Below are 18,921 nucleotides of genomic sequence, written 5' to 3' on the forward strand. Positions count from 1 at the left end.
GTACATCTGCAAAAAGACAGAAACAAGAACAAATAACACCAAGCAAGATACCACTTCCTATCGAAGAATCAGACACATTAAGCAAAACAGAAGTTATGGAAGAACTAAAACAAATCAAACAAATGCTCAAGGAAACTATAACTAATATGTCGGAAATGAAAGAAGAAATTTTAAATATTCATAGACAAATGGAAGTTAACAACAAAAGAACAACTGAACTAGAATCAAAAATGGAAACTATAGAATGTGAATCAAAAAGATGTAAAAACGACAACCTGGAATTAAATAAATTAAAAGATCAACTGGAGGACTACGAGAATAGAGGAAGAAGGAAAAACATCAAACTTTTTGGAATACAAGAAAACTTAGAGGGAAAAAATACTATCCTTTTCCTTGAAAATTTAATTCCAAAAATACTACAATTAGACTTGAAACAACCAATTGAAATTGAAAGGGCGCATAGAATCCCAATTAAAAATTTAGAAAACAAAAACAGACCAAGACCAATAATTTTCAAAATGCTGAGATACCAACAAGCACTAGAGATACTAAATGCAGCAAAAAAAGATAAAAACCTAAATTATAAAGGATCAAGATTATGGTTTTTACCAGACTTCGCCAAAAACACAGCAACTAAAAGAAAAAGACTACTAGACATGAGACCTCTACTCAAAGAAAAAGGATTTAAATATGGTCTATACTACCCGGCGAAAATGAGAGTGTCATCTGGAGACAAGTCCTTATATTTTGATGATCCCGAAAAACTAAAAGATTTTCTCTCTAAACCAGAACCTATGATATATTAACATAATATATTAAGATGGTTTTGAAGACTCTATGAAAAATTAGAAAATATAACATATCGAAATATTTGAAGAAATGGAGGAAAACAATACAAAGAAAAGATAATAATAATTATATGAAAGAAAGAACAGAATATAGGAAAATTATTAAATAATACACTGCATATATATTTAAAATAATTATATGTTGAAATCATAATACTAAGGAAATACAAATTAACATATTGTTAAATGGAAAATGATACATTAATAAAATGTTATGGAAAATGATTAAATAAATATAAAAGATCAATATAGATAGATAGAAGGGAAATTTGTTTAAACAATTGAATATTGATTGCCTGGAATGGGGAGAATGTTAGGATTACAGTTCCAATGTGTATCCTTAAGCAGCCAATGTATTGGGTGGGAAAGGGAGGGATAAGGAGAATATTTATTAGAATAATTAAGGGAGATACATTAGGGTTAAATATGTGTGTCGTGAAGAAAATTTTTTGGATATTAAATATGAAAGAGGAGAGGAAGAATAAGATAATGAAAAGTATTAAAATATATAATGTCTTTTAAAATATATTCTATTAATGTCAATGGCCTGAATCACGTAATTAAAAGGAAAAAAATATTAACATTTTTAAAAAAACAAAATGCAGATATTTAGGCCCAGATTCTCAAAAAGTGCGTCCCGATTTTAGGCAGCTGTAGGCGTCTTACAGCTGTCTAATCAGCCAATCGGGATGCACGTTTTAAAAAAAAAATGCTCCCCAGGCAGGCCTGAAGGCACCTCCGGGAGCCTAGGGAGACCCGCAAGACGCCTAAGCTCGCCTAAGGGCCTTAGGCGAACCTAGGTGGCCCTACGCGTCTCCCTAGTAGAGGAATAAACCTTAAAAATGTAGGCCAGCAAAATGCTGGTCTACATTGTAAGTAGATGCAGCTGCTATACTTATCGCGGCAAGGGATCTCTCTGCCGCTATAAGTATAGCGGGCCGCGGCCTGTCCGATCGGATGCCGCCGCCCCCCCCCCCGACATTACCGATCTCCCTCCCACCCCGACACTACCGACCGACCGCCCCCCCCCGACACTACCGACCGCCCCCCCCCGACACTACTGATGCTGGCAGGAGAGTGTCCAATCCCTCCTGCCCGAAGACGGCGCACCCCCCCCCCTCCTGCCCGAAGACGGCGCACCACCCCCCGGCGCTAACAACCCCCAAACTAACCTGTTCTTCAGGCCAGACGGTTCTTTCCCGTCTAGCCGGTAAGCCCGCCTCGTCGAAATGAGGCGGGCTCGCCCCTTCCCGGCCCATCCCGCCGAAGCCTAAGGCCTGATTGGCCCAGGCTCTAGAAGCCTGGACCAATCAGGCCTTAGGCATAGCGGGTCCGCCCATCCCCACTAAATCTAAGGTCTGATTGGCCAAGTGGGGATGGGCGGACCCGCTATGCCTAAGGCCTGATTGGTCCAGGCTTCTAGAGCCTGGGCCAATCAGGCCTTAGGCTTCGGCGGGATGGGCCGGGAAGGGGCGAGCCCGCCTCATTTCGACGAGGCGGGCTTACCGGCTAGACGGGAAAGAACCATCTGGCCCGAAGAACAGGTTAATTTGGGGGTTGTTAGCGCCGGGGGGTGGTGTGCCGTCTTCGGGCAGGAGGGGGGGATGTGCCGTCTTCGGGCAGGAGGGATTGGGCACTCTCCTGCCAGCATCGGTAGCGCCGGGGGGTGGTGTTCAGTCTTCGGGCAGGAGGGGGGGAATGTGCCGTCTTCGGGCAGGAGGGGGGGTGCCGTCTTCGGGCAGGAGGGATTGGACACTCTCCTGCCAGCATCAGTAGTGTCGGGGGGGGGGCGGTCGGTAGTGTCGGGGGGGGCGGTCGGTCGGTAGTGTCGGGGGGGGGGGGCATCCGATCGGACAGGCCGCGGCCCGCTATACTTATAGCGGCAGAGAGATTCCTTGCCGCGATAAGTGTAGCGGGCCGTGTCTAATCTAACCCGATTCTCTAACCCGCGTCTGTAACATGGACGCCGGTTACAGAATCGGGGTTTAGTTTAGGCCGATTCTGAATAGGACGCCTCTCCCGGGCGTCCTATACAGAATCAGGGCCTCGCCTTCAATATAGGCGGCCTGCCTGGGGAGCATTTTGTTTTTTTAAAAAACGTGCATCCCGATTGGCTGATTAGACAGCTGTAGGACGCCTACAGCTGCCTAAAATCGGGACGCACTTTTAGAGAATCTGGGCCTTACTGTCTGCAAGAGACCCATCTTAATATGAAGGAATCACAGAAATTATCAGGTGGATGGATAAAAGAATGTTTTTTTGCTCCAGCAGTGGGTAAAAAAGCAGGGGTTGCAATCCTTATAAATAAAAAATGTATGGCCAATATAAAGGTAAAAAATTCAGATCCACATGGAAGATGGATACATATCGATATAGGTATGGGAAATGATACCCTGACGTTATTTAATATATATGCCCCTAATTCGAATCAATCAGAATTTTTCAAAAAGCTACAAAATATGTTATTACCACTGGCTGCCTCTAATTTAGTGGTGGCTGGAGATTTTAATGCTGTAATGGATCCATTATTGGATAAAAAACCAGGTAAAAATATTAAATCTTTAGGTCTAGATAATTTAGTTCGATCATGTGATTTGAAAGATATATGGCGTATTCTTCATTTTAATGATCAGGAATATTCATTTTGTTCACAGGTTCATAAATCATTTTCAAGAATAGATTATATTTTTGTTTCAACAAATAAAGTGCAACAGGTGATTAAAGCCTCTATTGATCCTATTATCATTTCGGATCATGCGGGAATATGGATAGAATTAAAATTAGATCAATTAGAAAATAATAGACCTCTTTGGAGATTTGATAATGCATTGCTTGTGGATGACAAATTTTTGGAAACTTTTAAAACACAAATTAATGAATTTTTTCAAATAAATTTAGTGGAAGATACATCTATAGAGAATGTATGGGATGCATTTAAAGCAACTATGAGGGGTAATATCATATCATATTCAGCTTTTATTAGGAAACAAATTAAAAAACAATATATAGAATTAGAAAAAGAAATAAAAATATTAGAAGCTAAATTGATAAGTAAATGGGAATATGAAGTTTTGCAAGCTCTTTTGAAAGTAAAAGGTAAATATAATGAATTAACTTCAAAAATGATAAGAAAAGATTTGTTTTCCAAACAAACGGTGTATTATGGAAATTCTAATAAGGCGGGAAAATTATTAGCAAATTATCTTAAGGCAAAAAAAAGGAGAACTAATATTAATGGAATAAAAGATGATAATGGTATAATAACAAATCAAACAAATATAATATTAAAACAATTTTTAAATTTTTATAAGGATCTATATTCTTCCGAACCTTATTTGGAGAAACAAAAAGATGGAAAAAAATTTTTAGATTTAATAAATGGACCTAAGATTCCTGATCATATAAAACGAAGTTTAGAAGAACCTATATCATTAAAAGAATTAGAAACAGCATTGAGATCTCTTAGAGTTGGATCCGCTCCAGGTGGTGATGGTTACACAGTAGAATTTTATAAAACATTTCAAAATATCCTCTCCACACATTTACTAAATTTATATCAGACACAACTTATAAAAGGTAATATAAAAGGTACTATGGCTGAATCAATAATAATTGTTTTGCCTAAGCCAAATAAAGATCCTACTTTGGTTTCAAACTACAGGCCTATATCTTTGATAAACGTTGATAATAAACTTTTGGCGAAAATTTTGGCTTTGAGATTAGCCAAAGCTCTCCCACATATTATAGATATGCATCAAACGGGTTTCGTTGCTAAAAGACATTCCTCCAATAACTCTAGACTATTATTTCACATGCTAAACTTATCAAAAAAAATGGATGAACCGGCTTTTACAGTTTCATTAGATGCTGAGAAAGCATTTGATAGGGTAGAATGGAATTTTATGTATCAGGCTTTAGAATGGTTTGGTATAGGTTCTGGATTTATACAAATGGTAAAAACATTGTATAGCTTCCCGATTGCAAGATTAAATATTAATAATAAGATATCTGATGGTTTTCAATTGCAGAGGGGAGTTAGACAAGGTTGTCCTTTATCTCCTTTGTTATTTGATGTTGTATTAGAACCCTTATTGTTAGCAATACAGCAAACGAGGGAGATACAAGGAATTCCATATTCAGATATGGAATATAAAATTTCGGCTTATGCTGATGATATTTTGCTTTATTTGAGAAATCCAGAGTCTACCTTATCTTCTTTATTGGAATTAATTGATAAGTTTGGCAAATTTTCAGGTTATAAAATTAATTGGAATAAATCTGAAATTATACCCTTGAATGTTTACTGTGTAAAGCACAGTTACTTACCGTAACAGGTGTTATCCAGGGACAGCAGGCAGATATTCTTAACACATGGGTGACGTCACCGACGGAGCCCTCGGTACGGACCTTTTAACTAGAAGTTTCTAGTTGGCCGCACCGCGCGTGCGCGAGTGCCTTCCCGCCCGACGAAGGAGTGCGTGGTCCCCAGTTAGGATAAGCCAGCTAAGAAGCCAACCCGGGGAGGTGGGTGGGACTTAAGAATATCTGCCTGCTGTCCCTGGATAACACCTGTTACGGTAAGTAACTGTGCTTTATCCCAGGACAAGCAGGCAGCATATTCTTAACACATGGGTGACCTCCAAGCTAACAAAGAGGGAGGAGGGATGGTTGGCCATTAGGAAAATAAATTTTGTAACACAGATTGGCCGAAGTGTCCATCCCGTCTGGAGAACGCATCCAGACAGTAGTGAGTAGGGAACGTGTGAACTGAGGACCAAGTGGCCGCCTTGCAGATTTCCTCGATGGGCGTGGAACGGAGGAAAGCCACAGAAGCAGCCATAGCTCGGACTCTGTGGGCCGTGACAGATCCTTCCAGTGAGAGACCGGCCCGAGCATAACAGAAGGCAATACAGGCAGCAAGCCAATTTGAAAGTGTCCGTTTGGAGACAGGACGGCCCAAACGGTTGGGATCGAAAGACAAAAAGAGCTGAGGGGATGTTCGGTGAGCTCTGGTACGATCAAGGTAGTAAGCAAGGGCACGCTTACAATCCAGCGTGTGCAACGCCTGTTCTCCAGGATGCGAGTGAGGCTTAGGGAAGAAGACGGGAAGCACAATGGACTGGTTGAGGTGAAAAGCCGAGACCACCTTGGGAAGGAATTTAGGGTGGGTACGCAGAACAACCTTGTCATGGTGAAAAACAGTGAACGGTGGGTCGGCAACCAGTGCATGCAGTTCGCTAACCCTCCTGGCAGAGGTGATGGCAATTAGGAAAAGCACCTTCCATGTAAGAAGCCTGAATGAAGCTGTGGCAAGAGGCTCAAACGGAGGTTTCATGAGAGCAGAGAGAACCACATTCAGGTCCCAGATGACGGGAGGAGGCTTGAGAGGCGGTTTGATGTTGAAGAGCCCTCTCATAAATCTTGAAACCAGAGGATGAGCCGTGAGGGGTTTTCCGAGAATAGGCTCGTGAAACGCAGTGATGGCACTGAGGTGGACTCTGATGGAGGTGGTTTTGAGGCCAGCGTTGGACAGCGAGAGCAAATATTCCAAGACAGTTTCCACCGCCAAAGAGGTGGGTTCTTGATGATGCCGGAGACACCACGAGGAGAATCTGGTCCACTTCTGATGGTAACATTGGAGAGTGGCCGGTTTCCTGGAGGCGTCCAAAATGAGGCGGACCGGTTGAGATAGATTCTCAGGAGAGGTCAGCCCGAGAGAAACCAAGCTGTCAGGTGGAGGGAAGACAGGTTGGGATGTAGTAGAGACTGATTCTGCTGTGTAAGTAGAGTAGGAAACACAGGAAGAGGAATGGGCTCCCTGGAGCTGAGTTGAAGCAGAAGGGAGAACCAGTGTTGACGAGGCCACCGAGGGGCGATGAGGATCATGGTGGCATTGTCCTTGCGGAGTTTGGACAAGGTCCGCAACATCAAAGGAAGTGGAGGGAAGGCATAGAGGAACCGATCCCTCCAGTCGAGCAGGAATGCATCCGGGGTCAGACGGTGAGGAGAGAAGAGTCTGGAACAGAATTGGGGCAGCTGATGGTTGTGAGGTGCTGCAAAGAGGTCCACCTGCGGAGTGCCCCATCGAGCAAAGATGGAGAGTAGAGTCGGAGGGTCCAACGTCCACTCGTGAGGTTGAAGGATGCGGCTGAGATTGTCGGCCAGAGAGTTCTGTTCGCCCTGGATATAGACCGCCCTGAGAAAGAGATTGCGGTCCGTGGCCCAGGTCCAGATGCGCAGAGCCTCCAGACAAAGGGGGCGAGATCCGGTGCCGCCTTGCTTGTTTATGTAGTACATGGCGACTTGATTGTCTGTGCATAGGAGGAGGACTTGAGGACAGAGAAGATGTTGGAAAGCCTTGAGGGCGTAGAACATGGCTCTGAGTTCCAGGAAATTGATGTGATGACGACGCTCCTGTGGGGTCCAAAGTCCCTGGGTGCGTAGATCTCCCAGGTGAGCTCCCCACGCGTAGGGGGACGCATCTGTGGTGATGATCATAGAGTGGGGGGGCAGATGGAAAAGTAGACCCCTGGAAAGATTTGAGGAGTTCAACCACCATTGGAGAGATTGCTGAAGAGATGATGTCACAGAGATGGGATGAGAAAGAAGATCCGTAGTCTGTGACCACTGGTTGGCGAGCGTCCACTGAGGTGTACGAAGGTGGAGACGAGCCAGAGGAAGGACATGCACTGTCGAGGCCATGTGACCCAGGAGGACCATCATCTGTCGAGCAGGAATGGAGGGATGCATGAGTACCTGACGGCAGAGATGGAGCAGGGTCTGCTTGCGATCGGAGGGGAGAAAAGCCCTCATTAGCGTGGTGTCCAGAACTGCTCCAATGAATTGAAGTCGCTGGGTGGGAAGCAGATGCGACTTGGGGTAGTTGATCTCGAACCCCAGGAGGTGGAGGAGAGAGATGGTGTGATGAGTAGCCTGTAGCACAAGTGGAGACGTAGGTGCTTTCACCAACCAATCGTCCAAATAGGGGAACACCTGGAGGTTGTGAGACCTGAGGAAGGCCGCTACCACTATAAGGCACTTGGTGAAGACCCTGGGTGAGGAGGCGAGGCCGAACGGTAGCACCTTGTACTGATAGTGGTGGTGCAGTACCTGGAACCGCAGGTAGCGGCGAGAATGTTGATTGATGGAGATGTGAGTGTAGGCCTCTTTGAGGTCCAGGGAACATAGCCAGTCGTGTTGAGAAAGAAGAGGGTAGAGCGTGGCAAGGGAGAGCATTCTGAACTTCTCCTTGACCAGACACTTGTTGAGGTCCCTGAGATCGAGAATGGGACGGAGGTCTCCCGTCTTTTTGGGTACCAGGAAGTAGCGGGAGTAGAATCCCTGCCCCCTTTGATCTGGAGGTACTTCTTCGATGGCATTGAGAAGGAGGAGGGATTGAACCTCCCTCAGGAGGAGGGGGGTTTGAGATGAGTTTGAAGCAGACTCTACGGGAAGGTTGTCCGGAGGCAGAGTCTGGAAGTTGAGAGAGTAGCCGTGGCGGATGATGTTGAGGACCCACTGGTCCGACGTGATGACTTCCCAACGGCTTGAGAAAATGGTGAGACGACCCCCGATAGGCTGTGGAAGAGGCAGCGAGGGTGGATGACTGGCTATGCCCTGGAGAGAAGAGTCAAAAGGGCTGAGATTGTTTAGCAGGCTGAGGAGGCTTGGAGGGTTGAGTGGCCTGAGACCGAGCCTGGGCATGGTGCTGCTGTTGACGGGGTCGCCGAGATTGTTGGGGAGGTGGATTGAGTGGCCTGGCTGAGAACCTCCGCTGGTAAGATGATTGAGGCCGATAGGGTCGAGCAGGGGGAGCCTTCTTTTTCGGCTTGATCAGGGTGTCCCACCTGGTCTCATGGGCGGAGAGTTTCTGGGTGGTGGAATCCAGTGACTCTCCAAAAAGCTCATCCCCGAGACAGGGGGCGTTGGCCAGGCGGTCCTGGTGGTTGATGTCCAGGTCGGAGACTCTGAGCCAGGCCAAGCGACGCATGGCTACAGCCATGGCAGAGGCCCGAGAGGTGAGCTCGAAGGAGTCGTATATCGAGCGGACCATATACTTGCGCATTTGGAGAAGGCCAGATATGTGCTGCTGGAATAGCGGGACCTTGCGCTCAGGTAGGTACTTCTGGAGGGCAGACAGCTGTTGGACCAAGTGTTTGAGATAAAAGGAAAAATGGAAGGAATAGTTGTTTGCCCTGTTGGCAAGCATGGCATTTTGGTAAAGCCTCTTGCCAAACTTGTCCATGGTCTTACCTTCTCTGCCAGGAGGGGTAGAGGCATAGACACTGGAGCCCTGAGTCTTTTTTAAGGTGGATTCCACCAGAAGGGACTCATGGGGCAATTGAGATTTGTCGAATCCTGGAATAGGGATGACACGGTAAAGGTTGTCCAGTTTACGGGGAGCTCCCGGTACCGTGAGGGGATTTTCCAAGTTTTTGTAGAATGTCTCCCGTAAGATGTCATGTACGGGAAGTTTGAGGAACTCTTTAGGAGGTTGCTCAAAGTCTAAGGCTTCTAAAAAGGCTTGGGACTTTTTGGAGTCAGATTCAAGGGGAAGTGACAGAGCAGCAGACATTTCCCTCAGAAATTTAGAAAAAGAGGACTGCTCAGGTTTAGAGGTGGCATCAGGTGCCGATGGTTCCTCATCAGATGAGGAGGGATCCTCCTCGGTACCGAGAGGAGTCTCCTCCCATAAATCAGGATCCCTGACCTCTGGTGCGTGTCGGGACACCGGGGTGGAGGGTGCGGTGTGGCGAGTCTTGGACAAAGATTTACCAGAGCGCACCGAAACGGCACCAGGGGAGGACGATCGGCGTCGTTCTCGGTCCCGAGAAGAGTGCCGTACCGCCTGGTGCCCAGCAGGATCCACTGTGGGTTGAGAATGAACCACAGGATCATCAGGAAGTTGTTGGGCCGAAAGGATCGGCATCGAGGTGTTTACCGGTACCGAAGGAGTGGACACCGGGGGCTCGGTGCGGGGCTCGGGCCGGTCTGGTACCGGAAGGAGCGGTGCCAGGATAGAGGGTAGCAGTTGTTCAAGCTGTTTCTTCAACTGCTCCTGAAGCTGAGTTTGCAGAATGGCCGAGATACGGTCATCCAGGGGTGGCATCGGAACCGCTTTCTTTTTCTTCGGTTCCTTGGATGCCGCTCCACGCCCCGGCGATGAGGAGGCCGATGACGAGGCACTCACCGTTATCGGGGCGGAGCGTTTACGGGACCGGTGCGATGCCGGTATGGACGGTGTCGTCACCGTAGCTGGAGGGCGCTCGAGGGAAGAGGAAGGCTTCTTAGCCGGCTTACCTGGCGCCAGTGGCGCCGATGCGGGATCGGTCGGTGTCGAGCTGGACGGTGCCGATTTCTGCGGTACCGCCGTTGAGGGTGATGAATCCATCGCCGACTCGGAGCCGAAGAGCAGGGTTTGCTGGATTCTTCGGTTTTTAAGTGTACGTTTTTGTAAAGTGGCACAGCGGGTGCAGGAATCTGCCCGATGCTCCGGACCCAGGCACTGCAAACACCAATTGTGTGGGTCAGAAACGGAGATCGGGCGTGCACACCGCTGGCACTTCTTAAAACCGACCTGCGGGGGCATGAAGGGGAAGATAGCCTCCGCAAAATCGAAGTCCGAGGCCTGTATAATGGCAACAGGCCCCGCCGGGGCAAAAACGAAAGAAACAATAAAAATCAAAGTTTTTTTTTTTTTTTTTTTTGCAATTGAAAGAAAAAGGAAACCCGAAGGTAGAGGAAGAAAAATATATAACAAAAGCGCGAGCGGGAAGGCAAAAAGTGATTTCAACGGCCGTTGAAAAAATACACGCGTCTTCTTCGCTCCGCGGAAACGAAGAAACTGGGGACCACGCACTCCTTCGTCGGGCGGGAAGGCACTCGCGCACGCGCGGTGCGGCCAACTAGAAACTTCTAGTTAAAAGGTCCGTACCGAGGGCTCCGTCGGTGACGTCACCCATGTGTTAAGAATATGCTGCCTGCTTGTCCTGGGATAAAAGGATTATTTGATATTTTTCCATTCATATGGAAAGAAGAAGGATTTAAATATCTAGGCATTCAAGTTAAAAAAACAATTGAAGATACTGTAAAAGAAAATGAAAAATATGTATTAAAAAAAGTAACGGAGTTATGTGAGCAATGGAACCCATTACATATATCTTGGTGGGGCAGAGTTCAAACTATTAAAATGATGATGTTGCCTGTGGTTTGCTACCAAATGAGTATGATACCTATTTATTTTCAGGGGTCCTTTTATAAGAAGCTTAATAGAATTTTAACAAAATTTCTTTGGCTTGGTAAAACACCTAGAATAGCTTTAGTAACCTTACAAAAATCAATTAAGGAGGGAGGGGTAAATTTTCCAAATTTCTATAGGTACCATCAAGCCTATATTCTACGTCAGGGTATGTATTGGATCCTCCCAGAACTTATAGACAATGCACCAGATTGGTTATATTTGGAATGGCGCCTTATGTTTCCCCTAAATTTAGTTCATTTACCAAGTATTAATATACCTAAAAGATACAGAGAAAATAAAATAATAATGGATACTTGGAAAACATTGAGATTTATTGATAAATTAACACCCATCCCAATATATAAATCAACTAATCAATCCATATGGATAAACTCCAAGATCAAAATTGGCGGAGCTCAAATCCTTTGGAAGAACTGGATTATTGCAGGAATTAGATCTCTAGATGATATTATTTCAGAAGGTAAACTGCTGGATTTTTCACAATTGCAACATAGATTTGGTCTTAATAAAACACAAAGTTTTAAATGGTTGCAATTGAAGCAGGCCATTCAGGTTGGGTTCCCTGAATGGAAATCATTAAACAATCAATATAGTTTAAAGTTCTTATGCTTTAAAGCAGACTTCCTAGGACATCAAGCCGCATTGTGGTATAAATTAATATCTGAATATTTGAAGAAAAAACCAAAAAATGGTCTAAGAGACATTTGGAGCATTGAGATTGGACATCAAATTAATGCATCTCAATGGCCACTAATTTGGTCTTGGAGAATGGGATGTACAGTGTCAGCGTCTATGAGACAAACATGGTTCTTTTTATTACATAGAGCTTTTTGGACCCCTACTCGTTTACAAAAACTAGACAGTTCTAAGTCTAATAGATGCTGGCACTGTAATCTAGAACCAGGGACATTAGATCATTTATTATATCATTGTCCTTATATTAAAATTTTTTGGAATTCAATTTGGCCACAAATTAATAAATTAATGGAAAATCATATTGCAATATCATATGATACAATTTTATTTGGAACAATGATGAGAAAAAAAAGTCAAATTTCACCAGAAAATAATAAGCTTTTATTAATTATGACAGGGGTTGCCATTCAACATATAACTAACAATTGGAAAAATTACAACAACCTAAATTACACATTTTGGTGGAATACAATATGCCATATTTTTAAAATGGAAAGAACAATAGCAATACAAAAGGGGACATATAATAAATTTATAAAAATATGGGGGCCATTGACAAAATACTGTAATGATTAAATAATAGAATACTTTTTCTTCTTTTCTTCTTTTAGAGATTTTTTTTTTTTATGACACACATATAGGGGGGGTAAGGAAAACAATTTATATATAATATATTATAATATATGATACAAAATGTAACATATGATTAAAAAATAATAGAAGGGTGGGGGGAGGGAAAATGAATAAAATTTATCCAGAATATATTGTATTAGATATAAATATGTTATTGAATAATTATCAATTATATTCTAATATGTTGTATACTTTTATAAAATTTGAAAATTAAAAATATTATATTAAAGCAATAAAAGGGTGGGGGGAGGGTGAAGGGAAAAATCAAACCCAGACATACATTGTGTTAGATATAAAAGTGATACCATGCATTTATCAACTGTATTTTATTATTATGTACACTTTTTGTAAAATTTGAAAATAAAAATATAATGGAAAAAAAAAAATAGGAGGTGCCACAAGTCAAAAGTTAAATTTAAACATGAAAACATTAACAAAGGTTATTTAGTTTCTTAAAAGAATCATATCAAGGTTATAAACCAGATACATTTCTAAACAGTAAATACTACTAATCATTAATGGAATGGTTTGTCACTCTGTTGCTAAGAACAGTTGTTCTATTAACAGTATTTTCAAAAGAAACTTATGTTTTATATTAATTTAGCTACCAAGAAAACCTGTAGTATATGTAAAACTGGTAACTGAATGACAATTTGCCAAGTAGTTTCATATCTATCTCATAGAATAAATATCAGTTTACATACTATGAGGGGGTGCTAAAAAGTTCTCAGCCCAACTAACTTTCTAAATTCCGAGCATTATTTCACCACTGTAGCTGAAAAGTGTTATTTTATTTTGCAAAGTGTTATTTGCAGATTCTTAATGCTATGCTTTGACATTTCAGATCATTGATTGAATCATGTCAACGAAAAGTGTGGAATTTTCAGGTGTGGAACTTCGAGCTGTCATGAAATTCCTATTTCTGTAGAAGAAAACTCCAAAGGAGTTGAATATATAATGCAAACACTTAAGTGACAAATTCTCATCATACTCCACAGTGAAGAAGTGGTGTGCAAGCTTTCAGCATGGAGGTTTTAAGATAAAAGATGAAGCAAGGTGAATATCAGCTAAAACAAATGCTGAGACACTCCAGATATCCAGGGAACATGATGAGTGTATAATCCATGAGCAGCTGGGTATGCAGAAGCTGACAACCAAGTGAGCACCCAAATATTTGAATGAAGACGAGAAATGTGGACACTTCCAAGTTGATGCTGCAGCATTTTCAGTGAGCTGGTGCCAACTTTTTGGAAAAGCACAGTTACTTACCTTAACAGGTGTTATCCAGGGACAGCAGGCATATATTCTCACATGTGGGTGACGTCATCTACGGAGCCCCAGCGCGGACAGCTTTTCAAGCAAACTTGATTGAAGTTTCAAGTTTGCTATGCTGCACCACGCATGTGCATGCCTTCTTGCCCACTAGAGGGCGCATCCCCACCTCGTGGTCCTCAGTTCCATAGCCAGCAAAGAAGCCATCCCCGGGGAGGAGGGCGGGTTGTGAGAATATATGCCTGCTGTCCCTGGATAACACCTGTTACGGTAAGTAACTGTGCTTTATCCCAGGACAAGCAGGCATGATATTCTCACATGTGGGTGACCTCCAAGCCAACCAAAAAAGGGCAGGTGGGAGGATGGCAATTTAGGAAAACAGATTACGCAAAACTGACTGGCCAAACCGGCCGTCACTCCTGGATAACGTATCCAGGCAGTAGTGGGAGGTGAAAGTATGAACCGAAGACCAAGTGGCAGCCTTGCAGATATCCTCCACCGGAGTAGACCGGAGAAACGCCACAGAAGCTGCCATCGCTCGGACCTTATGTCCCGTGACCCGACCATGAAGCGCGAGACCAGCCTGAGCGTAGCAAAAAGAAATACAAGCAGCCAACCAGTTGGACAAGGTGCGCTTGGAAACAGGACGTCCCAACCGATTAGGATCAAAGGACAAAAATAATTGAGGAACCTTCCGATGAGACTTGGTGCGTTGAAGATAAAAGGCCAACGCTCTCTTACAGTCAAGCGTGTGAAGCGCCGCCTCCCCAGGATGAGAGTGGGGCTTCGGAAAAAACACCGGAAGAACAATGGACTGATTGAGGTGGAAATCAGACACAACCTTAGATAAATTTAGGATGGGTGCGAAGAACCACCTTGTCATGATGGAACACAGTAAAGGGCGGGTCCGCAACCAAAGCCTGCAGCTCGCTAATCCGACGAGCGGACGTGAGTGAAAGCAAAAAGATCACCTTCCAAGTGAGAAACTTAAGATGAGATTTGTCAATAGGCTCGAAGGGAGGCTTCATCAGTTGAGCCAAAACCACATTAAGATCCCAAACTACAGGAGGAGGTTTCAAAGGAGGATTAACATTCACTAGACCCCTCATGAAACGAATCACCAGAGGATGAAGAGAGAGAGATCGACCCTCGAGATGCCGATGGAAAGCAGCAATCGCACTGAGATGCACCCTAATGGAAGTCGTCTTCAGCCCAGACTTGGACAAATGCAACAAATATTCCAGAACCGAAGACACCGGAACCGAACTCGGATCCAGATGATTCGAGGAACACCAGGAAGAAAATCTGGTCCACTTCTGAGAATAACAAAGCCTAGTCGAGACCTTGCGCGAGGCTTCCAGAACCTCCCTCACAGACTGAGAAACCTGTGAAGTCATGGGGAAAGGAACTAAGCCGTCAGATGTAAAGACTGAAGATTGGGATGCAACAGCGAACCCCGACTCTGAGACAGCAGAGAGGGAAAAACAGGCAGAAGCAGAGGCTCCTTGACACTGAGTTGAAGGAGCAGGGAGAACCAGTGCTGACGAGGCCAACGAGGTGCAATGAGAATCATAGTGGCTCTGGACGACTTGAGATGAACCAACGTCCTCAAGATCAGAGGGAAAGGAGGAAACGCATAAAGGAACCTCCCTCCCCAGTCGAGAAGAAAGGCAGTTTGTGAGTCTCCGGGGAGGCAAACAGATCCACTTGAGGAGTCCCCCAGCGGTCGAAGACCTCGCGCAGAACTCGGGAGTTTAGCGACCACTCGTGCGGCTGGAGAAGATGACTGAGTTTGTCGGCCAGACAATTCTTCTCTCCCTGAATGTAAACCGCCCGCAGGAAGATGTTCTGGGAGACCGCCCATTCCCAAAGGCGCAGGGCTTCCCGGCACAGGGACCAAGAGCCCGTTCCCCCTTGTTTGTTCACATAATACATGGCCACCTGGTTGTCCGTCTGCACGAGGACTACCTGATCGTGCAGCAGGTGGCAGAACGCTCGAGCAGCCAGAAAAATGGCACGAAGTTCTAAAACATTGATGTGACAACTCCGGTCCTCTGCCGACCATAGACCTTGAGTCCGCAGACCGTCCAGATGAGCTCCCCACGCGTACTCCGAAGAGTCCGTGGTCAGGACCTTGCGATGCGGAGGTACGAGAAAGAGCAAACCCCCGGAAAGATTGGAAGAGTTGGTCCACCAACGGAGCGAGCATCTCAAGGAAGGAGTCACTGTTATAGGAGAGGAGACTGGGTCCCGATCCTGACGCCACTGGGAGGCCAAGGTCCACTGAGGAAGCCTCAGGTGCAAACGGGCGAACGGAGTGACATGGACCGTCGACGCCATGTGGCCGAGCAGAACCATCATGCGCTGCGCCGAAACTGAGGGCAGCAACGAAACCTGGCGACTCAATCGAAGCAGGACCTCCAACCGTGGCGGGGGGAGGAACGAACGGAGGCGAACCGTGTCCAGCATGGCCCCGATAAACTGAAGGGATTGAGCCGGGCACAACTGGGACTTGGGGAAGTTCACTTCGAACCCCAGACGTTGAAGGAAGATGATAGTCTGTCGGGTCACTGAAATAACCCCTTCCTTGGAGGGCGCCTTGATCAGCCAATCGTCCAGGTAGGGAAACACCTGCAGCCCCAGAGATCTCAGGGCTGCCGCGACCACCACCATACACTTCGTGAAGACTCGAGGGGACGAAGCCAGTCCAAAGGGAAGGACCCGATACTGGAGATGCAACTCCCCCACCTGGAACCTTGCGGAAGGCGAGATGCACCGGAACATGAGTATATGCTTCCTTCAGGTCCAGGGAGAACATCCAGTCCCCCAATTCTAACAGAGGGTACAGAACTGGAAGGGACAACATACGGAACTTCTCCCGGACAAGGAACTTGTTGAGCCTCCGGAAGTCCAGAATGGGGCGTAAGTCCCCTGTCTTCTTCGGGACCAAAAAGTAACGGGAGTAAAACCCCCGTCCCCTTTGGTTCGGGGGCACGGGCTCCACCGCCCGAAGGCTCAACAAGGACCTGGCTTCCGACAGGAGAAGAAGAAGCTGGTCTCGACAGCCAAGAGAAGCCCCCGGCGGATGTTCTGGCGGCATGGCTAAGAAGTTTAGCGAGTAACCCTCGGAGATGATCCGGAGCACCCAAGCGTCCGACGTGATCTCGGCCCAGGCTGGAAGAAAGGCCTGCAATCGGCCCCCGATAGGAAGGGGGTCCTTTGACAGTGCGGAGGGGGCCAGCCCCCAACCGCGCATCACATCAAAAAGACGGAGCCGGTTTAGACACCCCTTGCGCCTGAGGCTTTGGTTGGGATGCTCTGCCCTGCTGAGGGGGACGCCAGGGCGGAGGCCTTGAGAAAGTCAACTTCTGCGGGTATCGCCGCGGAGGAGGTCTAAACGGCTTCTGTGGCGGGGCCCGGGGTTTAGGACGGACCAATGAGGCAATAGAGCGCTCATGTTCAGACAAGCGTTTGGTCGCCGCCTCCAAGGACTCATCGAACAACTCGGAGCCAACACATGGAAGATTGGCCAGACGTTCTTGCAAGTTCGGGTCTATATCCAGGGTACGAAGCCATGCGAAACGGCGCATCGCCACCGCAAAGGCAGATACACGAGAGGCCAACTCAAACGCATCGTAAACTGCGTGAAAAAGGTAGAGACGCAGCTGAGACAAATTGGCCATAAAGGTACCAAAATCCCCCTTATGGGAATCCGGCATGACCCCATAATACCTGGGCAACGCCTTCACCATCTGCCTTAAATAGGATGAGAAGGTGAATGCGTAATTAAGGACCCTGGCAGCCATCATGGAGTTGGAATAGAGGCAACGACCAAACTTGTCCAGGGTCCGTCCCTCCCGCCCGGGGGGGACTGCAGCAGAGACCCTAGAAGGCTGAGACTTCTTCAACGCCGACTCCACCAGCAACGACTGGTGGGACAGCTGTGCTTTATCGAAGCCCTTGCAAGGGACTGTGCGGTACTTAGACTCCATCTTTGATGGAACCGCTGTGACTGTAAGAGGGGAGTCCAAGTTCCTCAGGAAGGTCTGGTGGAGAACCTTGTTGAGAGGCAGCCGAGGAGTCTCTCTGGGGGGAGAGGGCAAATCCTGCTCCTCCAAAAATTCCTTCGTGTATTGGGAACCTGACGCCAGATCAAGGTCCAAAGCCCTCCCCATATCAAGCACAAATCTCGAAAAGGAGGAGGGCTTCGAAGGCGGAGAGGGAGATCGAGAAGCCCTCGTCGCCAAGAAGGAAGGGGAAGCCTCACGGGAGCAATGAGGTTCCTTACCCGTGCCAGACCCCGAACCCCAAGAAGCCGCACCAAGCGACCTCGATGGGGTCGGGGACCGCCCATGCCCCGAGGAACCCCTGCGGGAAGTCCCCGGGGTATGGGGTACCGAGGCACGCCCCTTCCGTCTCGGCGAAGAGTCCCTCGAGCACTCAACCTCGGAGGAACGGAAAAGCCTCGGATTATCGAGGCGGAGCTCGTAGACCCGTAGGGTCTCTGCCCCGGTCGGCGAGGAGTGACCGCGTCGTTGAGGAGAGGCCCGTTGACGTTTGGGCTTCCTCGACCGACGCTTCGCCCGAGGCCGACCCGAGGGCGAGGAGCCCCGGGAGGACCTCGACGAGGACGAAGAGGAAGAGATCCTCCAAACCCTCCGCACCTTGTCCCGAGGCCGCACGCTCCGCTCAGGCTGGTCAACCGAGGTCAAGGGCAAGGTCGGGGCCGAGGCCAAAGCCCCCCCGGGGGCCGAAGTCGAGGGTACCGAGACCGAGGCAGCCGACGCCGGGGCAGCCGAAGGCGGCTGGAGGTGCGCGAGGGCACCGGACAGCTCCGAGGTAATGAGCGCACGGAGTAAGTCCTGAAAGGCGGGAATCCCCATCATAGTCGGCAGACCCAGGGCCGGCGGGTGCTCCCTCGAGGGCGACCTCGGTCTCGAGTATTCCCGCGGGGCACCCGACTTCGACGCTCGGGGCGGGGCCGAGGACGACCCACCCGCCCCCGTCGATGAGCCCGAGGATGGCTTTTTCGAGGCTGGAACAGAAGAAGGAAGTGAGGACTTACCCATCGTCGACTTCGGGGTCGAGGACACAGTCTTCGACGAAGCGGGCTGTCGGGGCGAGGTCGAGGGAGTCAAGGCTGAGGTCAAGGCCGGGGCCGAAGCCGAGGCTGACGTCGAGGCCTTCCCCGCCACAGGGTCCACAGCAAAG

At 47.2% G+C, this 18,921-nt stretch overlaps 1 protein-coding gene across 22 annotated transcripts in view; it reads right to left on the reverse strand.

The window, feature by feature from the left end:
- BTRC (beta-transducin repeat containing E3 ubiquitin protein ligase) overlaps positions 1–18,921 on the reverse strand; it is a 488,395-nt gene that overhangs the window by 445,759 nt on the left and 23,715 nt on the right. The gene's annotated exons all lie outside the window — the stretch shown is intronic.

The sequence above is a fragment of the Geotrypetes seraphini genome, chromosome 4, assembly GCF_902459505.1.
Source record: "Geotrypetes seraphini chromosome 4, aGeoSer1.1, whole genome shotgun sequence".
Lineage (NCBI taxonomy): Eukaryota > Metazoa > Chordata > Amphibia > Gymnophiona > Dermophiidae > Geotrypetes > Geotrypetes seraphini.